The sequence below is a fragment of the Aulonocara sp. 'chitande type north' Nkhata Bay genome, linkage group LG3 (genome assembly GCF_057382095.1).
Source record: "Aulonocara sp. 'chitande type north' Nkhata Bay isolate Kocher_YH1m ecotype deep benthic linkage group LG3, A_spYH_male_GT1.1, whole genome shotgun sequence".
NCBI lineage: Eukaryota > Metazoa > Chordata > Actinopteri > Cichliformes > Cichlidae > Aulonocara > Aulonocara sp. 'chitande type north' Nkhata Bay.
The window spans coordinates 35,473,595-35,485,710 of NC_141346.1; positions in this window are offsets into that span (position 1 = coordinate 35,473,595).

Genomic DNA, 12,116 nt, shown 5'->3' on the forward strand with positions numbered 1-12,116 from the left:
ATCATGTATTTATGCTATATCTGAGTGTCTAAGGAGCTCGGTGAGAAACTGATTGGAATTCTTTAAGTTTCCTGAAGGTGTTTCATATCTCTGCTGAGAAGCTTCTTCAGTTCTAAAATCAAATGGTGGAAAATCCCAGGCATTTCAACCCTAGTGATGGAATCCCTTAAGAAATCTGAATTCTTATCTGTTTATTTCTTCATATCTATTTGTGTTATTTCAGCTGTTACATTATATACGGTACACAGCACCTGGAACACAAAAATATGAAAATGCACAGAAACATTAATAAACAATCTTAATGTGGTGTATGTGTGTGTGTGTGAGAGAGAGAGAGGATGTCAAGTCTGAGTGTGTATGTGTCTTAGTCATGAAATGTACTTGATAATGAGGGTGGCAAGTTGCAATAACAGACAGACAGAGATGGATCGGGGAGAAGTGGGCCATTTGCAGCCCTCAATAGTACCAAAGACTTAAAAGGTTTCAAAATTATTTTAAGACCTTGCCTCACCCTATACATGTGGCCTACTGACATCACCTGATGCAAAATGTTAGTAGGGATTGAGGATCCCAAGGAGGGATCTTTGAACTGCATTGTAGGTGGCAGACAGTAAAGAAAACCACCACTAGGGTTTAAATACCTTCATTCTCAATCTATTGGTTTTAGAACTGTAGAAACTTCTCAGATGAGAGGAGGAGTGTCTTCACAAAACTTCAAGAAGTAAAGTTATCTTCTGTCCAAGCTCTGTAGACACTCAAATAGCTCATAAAAAACACTTGTGGTTGTACCAGTGTCTACTATTGATTGATTGATTGAATCTTTATTTTGAACATGTTGAAAAAGTATAAAAAATAGAATTAAAAGAGACAAATGAACAAAGCAAACAAAAGGAAAACGAGCAACCACAACTCCAAATAACGTCCATGTTCAAAAAGGAGCAGGAAGAAGCATAAGCTTATTTAATCCCACCCCTTTTCCACTATCTAGTATCAATAGACTACAGAAATACCTCCTTGCAATTACATTATATGTTATGTGTAATTTTTTTTTTTTAATATATACACATATATGTTTCTATCTATCCATACATACGTATATACACACATACGCACATATACACATTTTCAGTAACCCCATTAACACCTCAAGGATACACAACCTACAATTATATATATATATATATATATATATATATATATATATATATTAGGGGTGCAACGATATTCGTATCGATATTGAACCGTTCGATACAGTGCTTTCGGTTCGGTACGCATATGTATCGAACAATACAATTTAAAAAAAAAAAAATTATTATTATTTTATTTTTTTTTTTGTCCCGTTTGGATCTATAGCCATCAGAATTGTTGTCTTGAGGCCAAGAAAGATGCCAAGAGGATTTATTTTACCAAGTGGATCATCATATTGGTCCATTTGATTGACCTTTATTATAATTATGAATTTATTTTATTTTCAGTTGCAAACGGGACAGACATGACTGTGGGATAGGACAGGGGGAAAGAATGAAAGAAAGAGGGGAGAGAAAGAAAGAAAACCAAAGGGGAGAAAAAAAAATAACAATACAAAATTTGTAATTTATTTTATCAACTTTCCTTCTGACGATGCTGTCTGTGTTGAGCGCTCAGTGAATCTGCGTTCGACTACTCCGCCTAGGCTGCACTGTCCAGCGCAGATCCACTGAGCGCTCAACACAGACAGCATCATCAGAAGGAAGAGCGCAGGGCAAGCTAGCGAGACAGAAAGTTAAGCTCTCCTCGCAACATGGACCTCCCCCACCCTCATTCAGATCTGGCGTTTGGAATTATTTTGGTTTTCATGTGACGTATGACCCTGAAGGTAAGCGAGTCATGGACTAAAGTAAAACAGTATGTTGGATGTGCCATGCAATGCTCAATTACATGGGTGGGAACTAGTGTGTTAGCGCAGTTAGCTCGTTAACGTGTTGGCCGTCTAGCCCCATGCACGGGGCGATCGGCGGTAGCTCGTTAACGGAGATTTGCCGTGTTGTGGCGTTAAGGTCATTTCAACGAGATTAACCTGAAAGCACTAGTGGGAACACAACGAATATGACTGCACATTTACGCCGACATCATCCTAGTGCAAAGACAAAGATGAGTGATTCCTCAATCAGATACAGGGCTCGCAATATCGCTAGCCCGACGTCCCGGGGCTAGCGATTTTTTCAGTCGGGGTACCAAAATCTATCTCTGCCCTGTCCGTCGGGCTATTGTAGGAAAAATATATGTCAATGCTTTTGCATTCTTTCAGAAATGTAGCTGGGTAATTATGTCATTGGCATCGGTGAGCCACTGTCAATATGTGACATATTGAAGTCGCGTTTGAATTTGCGCTTGTTTTTTTGCTTTCACTTTGCAATCGTGCGAACTGTGTATAGAGAGCGACAGCACTGATCTGTGAGTGATGATAATTTGTGCACCAATTCCTCTGACATCGTCTTATCGATCGTTAGCTTACAATGCAAACATGACAAGTGAAATCTCCCGCAGCTTAAACATGTGAGAGGTTGATCGCACAGATAATCGCTGACCGTTATGTGTGTGTGTGTAAAAGCAGCAGGATATATGATATATATTTTATATTATTTTAGTTCTGCTGAGCCAAGTAAGACAGGTCAGGGTGAAGAAGTGACAGCCAAAGAAAAGCTTACCACAAAACGGAGAAGTTATGACAAATCAGACTATAAGGCAAAAAGAAAGTGCAGCTTTATGGTTTCATGGACAAAAGAATTTCTGTGGCTGCAATATGACGAGCTAAATAACCAGGGGTGCACATAAGTGGAGCGCATTCGCTGTCAAAATAAAAAACACGTACAAGGGTTAGGGTTAAATTTAAAAACTGTACTTTTGAGTTAAAATATATATTTATAATTTTAATAAATGACAAATTAAAAAGGCATGAACATTTTTTTTGTATCGAAAAAATATCGAACCGTGACACCAAAGTATCGAACCGAACCGAACCGTGAATTTTGTGTATCGTTGCACCCCTAATATATATATATATATACCCATACCAACATACCCGTGCATGCGCACACACATGAAAATATTAGACAAGAACACCCTATCAAATCTCTACCTTTTCCCTGTACCCTGTAAAAACCATATCCTTAAACCGCTTTTTATATACATCAAATAATCACTGATGGAGAAACAAACCTTTGTTAGATAAACTAAACCAGCTCCACTCTGATCTGAGTCAGTGCACTAAAATCTAATCCAGTCTACAAACAACCACGTTGGTAACAAACATGAGAGTCCTCTGATCACATGACCTGAAATGGTACAAATGACTGATGCTCTGTTCTTCTTACTAAAACATGTTTATGGATCAGTATGAATCAAACAATAGGAGTCAGTGATGTACTCACAGAATAGGCCCAGCTCACAGAGCAAAGTGGCTCCCATCCTCACATCCAGCAGTGACACGTCTGAAAACTTCTACAACTTTCTGTAAAGAGAGAGAGTGAAGCAGCAGCACAGCAGATACCAAAGAGCTGTGAAGGAAACAAAGATTTTTTTCAACTTCTTCTCTCAGCTTCCTTCCTTTTCTCACTGACATGACATACTTAACAGGATCTGACCACAGCATGACGTGTTTATGCTCTTTTATATTCATTTCAATTTTCATCTGTCCAGGGTGTACCCCACCTCTCATCCTAAAACAGCTATGTCAGGCTCCAATCCACCTGAGAACCAGAACTTCATAAACAATTAAGAAAATAGATTCATAGAAGAATAAAGTTTTAACTGATGCTGATAAACAGAGATGTCAATATAAAACTAAAACTACATCTGAACTGACAAAGCTGAGCTTGACTCATTTAGAATTTCATTACACTAATGCAGATTTTGTGAAATTGTGGTTTGGTGATAAATTCACCCACATGTCGTGAGCAAGCTCAAGCTAAACAGAAATAGTGTTGTTAACCAGAAGTGGGCGTGAGGCAAGAGGAAGTCCTGCCCCCTCTCTCAGATTAGAACGCTATGACCTTAACAGTGCTGCTGTGTTTATGGTGATGTCAGCTGGGCTAAGTTCCTGAGGCTCATGGGTAACTTGAAAATTGTTGGCCACATCAGTGTGACAAAGTTTCACACTTTGTACTTTATTTTTTGCAGAAGAATAGGAAGAAAATAAAAAGTAGAAACACAAAGTTGCTTCACCCACACTTACACCTGTTTATTTGTATTTATATTTATTCTTAAATGGGCACCTGCTACACACAGAGCTTAATACAAACAGGACAACTCACTGGCAGTGAGTGTTTTCCCTTTTCTGGCTTCTGCAAACCCTCAAAGTGACAGAAGCTTTAATTTCATTTGAAAAAAAAAAAAACTCACAAGAGATACCACAGAGTGGTTTTTTTTGCAGAACTTTTCTAGTTTTAATGACTATTAAAAGTTAAAAACGTAAGCCACATTTAAAAAGCTGTTTATTCTGTACAGTTTAAGTACTTTAAATTTCACTGCAATTCTATGATCACCATATAATGATGCATGTCGGTGGACAAATATGTGATGCAGATGAGCTAAATGGCTTCTGTTGAGGAGCTAAATAAAGGCCTATTATAACTTTTATCTGGATCAGTCATATCAGATAGAAACTGCTACATCAACAGTTTTGTAGCAGATAAATTCTTTGCTGTTTTTTTGCTTTTGGCAGAACAGGAAGTCTTTAATGTGCAGGAGTATACTGAGTGTTAACAGGGCAAATTTGTCTAAACTAGCTGCTGGGGCAGTGCAGTGCAGTGCAGTATGCATCCCGGGTGTTTGGATAGAAGGTCCAGAGTTGTACTGTCCCTGTATTGGTCCCTGTGCTGCCTGGCTGGCCTTGTGTGGCTACATGCGTTTTGGTTTTCTCTCTCTCCTCTCTCCTGCTAGGTGCTGCCTGGGCGGAGCTCATTGTGGGCTCCAGCCCTAGGCCCTCACACCTGCAAGCAATCACCTGTGGTTCATCAACTTGTCTGCTCTCACTACTTAAGGCAGAGGCTGGGAGCACCTGCCACTAGGCTATTGTGTAATGTTTGTTTGTGTAGCTCTGGCCTTAACAAAAGTTTTGAGCTCTCTCTGTGTTTTCTCTTGGTGTTAATTATTCTATTCTTGTATATAGATCTTTCGTGCTTTGTCTGGAACCCTGGTGACTGGAATCTGTACGGTTGTGCCGCGATCAAGTGTGGCATATGTGAGGAAGGAGATTCCTGTGTGAAGTGAGCCGACAGTGAGGAGCTGTGTGAGAGAATTACTCTGTTTCCCTGATTCTCCCATGGAACCCTGGCAATTCTGGACACCCCCCCCCCCCCCCCCCTCACCTGCATTTAGTGTGCTGGAAATGTGAAAATAAATAATTGTTCATTGCAATTGTGATTGTCTGCCTCTGAGTCCATCCCACTTTGTTGTGACAATCCCATGTTTTAAAGTCTGCATACCGCTATAAAGTTGGGTGAGTGGATTCCAGATTATCATTGTCAACACTTCTGTTCTCCTCAAATTTTACACCTTTTCAACACTAAAACCATATTTTTAATCTCTCTACTACTGCAGTATAAAACCATTTAATTCAATTCAGGTATGTATATTTTTATTACATTAAATTTAAAGAGTGAAATGGTAGTATTTCTAAAGTTATTTATTGATATTTATATTATGAAAAGCAGGTTTTTGACATTTTAGGTCTTTTAAGTTTTTAGGTAAAATAAGCACACACAAAACAAAAGCAAACAACAAGAACACAAAGCTGGCAAACCCACCCGATTGACCAAAATCAACTCAAAATACTCCCACACACAACAGAACCTCTCTTCCTCCGTATCTCTGAATAGAATGATCAGTGGTTTGCTGTCTCTCACCATCAAAACACTCCACAAATCCCACAAATGATACACTCCCTTATAAACCATTGAATCAGGTACTAAAGCTTCGGACATCACTGATCACGTGACTCTGGCCAAATGAGTCAAGCCTTGACACTGTGCTTCGGAAGCAGTGGGTTGGTTTCTTTTGGTCACATGCGCTGGAGCGTCAGCTTCAAGCGGGCCATCACTAACAGGAAGGAACCTCTGGCAGAACCAGGCTCAGGGAGGGGCGCCCATCTGCTGCGACCGGTTGGGGTGAGAAGGAGGAGAGGATAGAAGACATGCTGTGGAAGAGAGACAGAGGTTAATAACAGATATGATTCAATGCAGAGAGGTCTATTGACACATGATGAGTGAGAAAGGTGACTGAAAAGGAAAAACTCAATGCATCATGAGAATCCCGCAGCAGCCTACGTCTATTGCAGCATAACTAACCCTAACTATATGCTTTAGCAAAATGTTTTAAGCCTAATCTTAAAAGTAGAGATAGTGTCTGTCTCCCGAATCCAAACTGGAAGCTGGTTCCACAGAAGAGGGGCCTGAAAACTGAAGGCTCTCCCTCCCATTCGCTTTTAAATACTCTAGGAACAACAAGTAGGCCTGCAGAGTGAGAGCGAAGTGCTCTAATAGGGTGATATGGTACTACAAGGTCATTAAGATAAGATGGGGCCTGATTATTTAAGACCTTGTATGTGAGGAGCAGGATTTTGCATTCAATTCTGGATTTAACAGGAAGCCAATGAAGGGAAGCCAAAACAGGAGAAATATGCTCTCTCTTTCTAGTCCCTGTCAGCACTCTTGTTGCAGCATTTTGGATTAGTTGAAGGCTTTTCAGTGAGTTTTTTTGGACATCCTGATAATAATGAATTACAGTAGTCCAGCCTGGAAGTAATAAATGCATGAACTAGTTTTTCAGCATCACTCTGAGACAGGATATTTCTAATTTTAGAGATGTTGTGTAAGTGGAAGAAAGTAGTTCTACATATTTGTTTAATATGTGCGTTGAAGGACATATCCTGGTCAAAAATGACTCCAGGGTTCCTGACAGTGTTACTGGAGGCCAAGGTAATGCCATCCAGAGTAAAAATCTGGTTAGATACCATATTTCTAAGCTTTTCAGGGCCGAGTGCAATAACCTCAGTTTTATCTGAATTAGAAGCAGAAAGTTAGCGGCCATCCAGGTCTTTATGTCTTTAAGACATTCCTGCAGTTTAACTAATAGTGTGTGTTATCTGGCTTTATGGATAGATAGAGCTGGGTGTCATCTGCATAGCAGTGAAAATGTATGCTATGTCTTCTAATGATGCTGCCTAAGGGAAGCATGTATAATGTAAACAGAATTGGTCCTAGCACTGAACCCTGTGGAACTCCATAATTAACCTCAGTTTGTGAAAAGGACTCTCCATTTACATGTACACATTGGAGTCTATTAGATATGATACAAACCACTGCAGCCTGTAATACCTACAGCATGTTCTAATCGCTCTAATAGGATATTATGGTCGACAGTATCGAACGCTGCACTAAAGTCTAACAGGACAAGCACAGAGATGAGTCCACTGTCAGAGGCCATAAGAAGATCATTTGTAACCTTCACTAAAGCTGTTTCTGTGCTGTGATGAGCTCTGAAACCTGACTGTAACTCTTCAAATAAACCATTCCTCTGCAGATGATCTGTTAGCTGTTTGACAACTACTCTTTTTGATATGAAAGGAAGGTTGGAGATTGGCCTATAACAGGGGTCGGCAACCCTGGGCACGTGTGCCACAGCTGGCACGCAAAGGGTTAACTGTTGGCACGACCGAGACGGCCGCCGCTCCGAGTGTCAGGTGAACTAAACTTCAGGTAAGAAGTTATGACCTGCAATCTATCTGGGTCAGATATAAACCAAGTTTAGGTGGAGTTTATTTTCGTTGTGCTGACTTTTTACAGTCAGTTACAATAACTCGTACTGCGTACTAGCTAGCATGACAGAGTTTCTATACAGCTGGGTGGATGCTATGATGTTACTGATAGTGAACTTTATTTAATTCATAAGGTTAGTTAGTAGAGTTGCCAACCGTCCCGTAAAAAACAGAATCGTTCCGCATTCAGAGAAATTATTACGCGTTTCGTACTGATCTGAAAAGGAACACAGTTTGTCCTGTACTTCAGCTAGAATGAAAAAGACACAAAGCTGGAGTTATTCTGTCTTTTCACTGTCAGCTGCTTCTTTTTCTCTCTCTCTCTCTCCCTCTCTCTCCTGTTGCTACTTCAATCACGATCTGATCAATGATCAGCTGATCGGTATTTCTGTCGCAAGCCCCTCTCTCCCTTGTCTATCGCCCACTTTGCGCCAGAAAGAGGAAACCAGCGGATGTCGCGCTAAACAGATACACAGATAAACAGATACATTGGTAGATTCGAGACAGAATTCACAATGTGTTTTCAGGACGTTCAGGTGTATGGACCAATATTTTCTTTTCTGATCAAACCAGAAATCTTTAATGAGCAGCTGGATTTGTCTTGCATTAACTGGCTGAGTTAATGCCAGTTAATGCGACATCGAAATGCAGCTGATTGAAATAAATACCTCGGCTCTGTGGGGGTCAAAGTTTGCAGAACTACGAACGCAGCTGGAATCCACAGCTGTGCGTGTTCGTGGAGCTTGAATTTTCACCTGCTGGACATCACTACCTGACAAGTTTAACTGTCTTCAGAACATTGCAGAGGCCTTATTGACAGTATTTGGCTCTACATATCTGTGTGAGCAGATTTTCACAAAGAGTGTCCTCAGGTAGCCGTCTGAATGCTGGACACCAGCTCTGGGAGACCAGAGATCACATTAACATGTGTATCTCTGTATTAACAAACATGCCTTATTGGCCCAGTTTATTTTCTTATCATTTTTGTGAGGAGACCATAAATAGCATTTGTATTTTCTGTTGTACAGTTCATTTGCTGTGTTGGAGTTCTTGTGATGGATAAAAAGTGGGGTTTTTTTTGCTTCAAAATAGCTGATAACTATTCGGTGATAGCTGCCAACATCTGCGAACAAATATAATTCTATAAAGTGATTCTATATAGTGTGTAACTGTTCATGTAGAGCGTCATTACATTTATTGCTAATGCAATCATATGGAACACTGACTTCTGAGGAAATTTTAGATGGCACTCATCATCAGAAAGGTTCCCTACCCCTGCTGTAAGCTGTATAAGGACTCTGAAGCTGTGGGATTTTGTTTCTCTACAGGACACTGACCTGTGAAGAGAATATTTCTGTGGTAACCTTGTATTGTGTTTAAGAATGCTCTCACTTTCCAGATGGCTTTATTCTTTTCTTGCTTATCAGAGAAATCAAGGTCATTTGTTAATTTAATGGGTTGCCTAATCTCCAAGAATCTGTCTGACTTGTTGAATTGGCTAAAACCAGGAACCAGTAAATTCAGATCTTAGTTTGACAAGTTATGTGGTGACCAAATATATGCTGAAGAATGTTTCACTTCCAGACTGTTTTCAGTTTTAATGCCAGCTTCAGAAATGTCCATCTCACACTTTAGTATGCTCTTAGCTTAACTCTTAGCTGCTGTGTGTGTGTGGTCAACTGAAAATGTTCTTATTTCCCCCTCTAGATATCAAACAATCTGTGCAATTTCAGTCATCTTGTGCTCTGTGAGGCCACAACAAATGTGGCATCAATAGAAAGCCCAGGATGTTCCCTTGACTGCACAGCAGGAATTATACATTGCATGAATGATGCTTGATGGTAAAGTCTAATTCGTGTGAACTATGGAAACCTACTTCAGAAGAGCATAAAAATATTCACAGATTCTCTTTAACCAAAGCAAATGATCTGTATAGTTTGCAACAAACTCACCAATCAAAAAAAATAGCCTAGCATAGCACATAGTAAATAAAGATTTGAATAAGTATAATGAGAAAAATAAATCATTTTGATCCACTTCAAATAAATCATTAATAAAATAACAACAGATTTTCAAATACTAAATAGCAAACAAAATTTGTCATATGTGTATAAATGGTGTGCCAATCTGGTCGGGTTCAGAGCTACAAAATCAGAGCCAACTTATATAAATTCTACTCATGATAGTTTATGGGGGTTACCTACATGCTTATACATAGAAGAAATAAGATTATAGATAATTTTTGAAGGTTAACAGTATTTTACATTTTAAACATCTACACACGTCTGCACTAGTTTTGTTGACAGTGGATCTTGAACTAAATGAGCAGGCAAACAAAGATTCACAAGATAATTCAAACCAGGTCATGTGAAACAGACACAGTCTTTCAAGCTATTTTATACATGAAAAATGTTGTTAAATCTTCCATGTATGAGCTGTTTCTAGTTATAATCTTGAATCATCAATAAAGGATTATTTGATACAATCATTTTTAACTTAAAACACCAAAAAAAAAAAAACACCAAAAAAAAAAAAACACAGACATGCAGTACTACAGCTCCTCTAGTCTGGTTTGATGCACTGTATTTGTGATCCACCTGAAATACAGTAAGAATAGTTTAAGAAGGTCACAACTCAATTACATGAAATCCCAGAGTTACTATTTGTTACTTTTATGGCTCATCATTGTCATACTGTACCTGGTCCAGGATCTTCAAAGCCTCTACCTGTCTCATAAATACAACGATCACCTGCAAGTTAGCAACAGTTGAGTCATAATAAAGTGCAAATGGTCTAACATTTAATCATTCTTTCTAAACAGTGTTAGACCTGACCATTGGAAAGAGCAAAGTACACATGATGTTGATTTTCCTCCTGGTTGATTGTTTCAGACAGTGTAACACTGAAATTATCAAAATACATGAATATTCCTGCAATGGAAGTATGTTATTATCAGTAGACCAAAAGTATTTTTGTACATTAAAGCTGTTGATTAGCTGCACCAACCTGTTGCATATTTAAAAACATATTTTACCAATGAACATGATACGAGAAGAAGGGCTTTACTTTGCAATAATAAACAGTAATCATAGTTCAGAGTTTCTTACCTGCATGTCTTTTATTGCTATGTCTTTTATAGAGCTGCACTGAATATAATGACAAGTATCAAACATCCACCAGCTGCACCCAGGAAAAGGATCGAGCATTTTTCTGAAAATGATCACATTGTTCAAAGGAGGTTGCAAAGAAAAGCGTCTGGACTTCTTTAAGTTACTTGAAGGCGTTTCACCTCTCATCCAAGAAGCTTCTTCAGTTCTAAGGTCAAATGGTGGAGAGTCCCAGATATAAACCTAGTGGGAGTATCCCCCCACAGAGGGACAAAAGGACCCCCTGATGATCCTCTAATTGCCTGACCCAAGGTGTGAAACTGGGTGTGGGTCCCAATCAGCCAGAGTTTCGGGTGAGTTCATTGTGAAACCTGGCCCCACCTTATCATGTGATTTCCTGAGATCAGATGGCCCAGGATGTGAGTGGGCGTTAAGGCATCTGGGAAGGGATCTCAAAACTGGATTATAGATGGCAGACAGTTGGTGCCGTAAATCCCCGCCTCTGTTCAAAGATGGTCGCTCACAGTGGACATAGATGGCTTCTTTCACTCCTCTTTCAAACCATCTGTCCTCTCTGTCCAAAATGTGAACATTGGCATCCTCGAAAGAGTGACCTTTATCCTTAAGATGCAGATGGACTGCTGAGTCTTGTCCTGTGGAGGTGGCTCTTCTATGTTGTGCCATGCGCTTGTGAAGTGGCTGTTTGGTCTCTCCGATGTAGAGGTCTGGGCATTCCTCGCTGCACTGTACAGCATACACCACATTGTTAAGTCTGTGTTTTGGCGTTTTGTCTTTCGGGTGAACCAGTTTTTGTCTGAGCATGTTGCTGGGTCTGAAATGCACCGGGATGTCATGCTTGGAGAAAACTCTCCTGAGTTTTTCTGATACACATAGGGGATGACTGAGAACCTTCACAGACGATCACATTGTTCGTTAACAACAGCTCATAATTAAAAGAAAAAATAACAACAATGGGAATATCATCAGCATAATATAAATAAATCAGATCCCTTCCACACTTACTATCACATCATTCATGATCACTAATATCATAATTTAAAGAAACATTAAAAGAAAGAAAGAGGGAGTAAATATGCATACTGGGGGATGGGCTGGTTGCCAGACAGACAGGTCGCCAATCTGTCGCAGGGCTAACACATAGACACAGACAACCAATCACACTCATATTCACACCTATGGGCAAATTAAAGTTT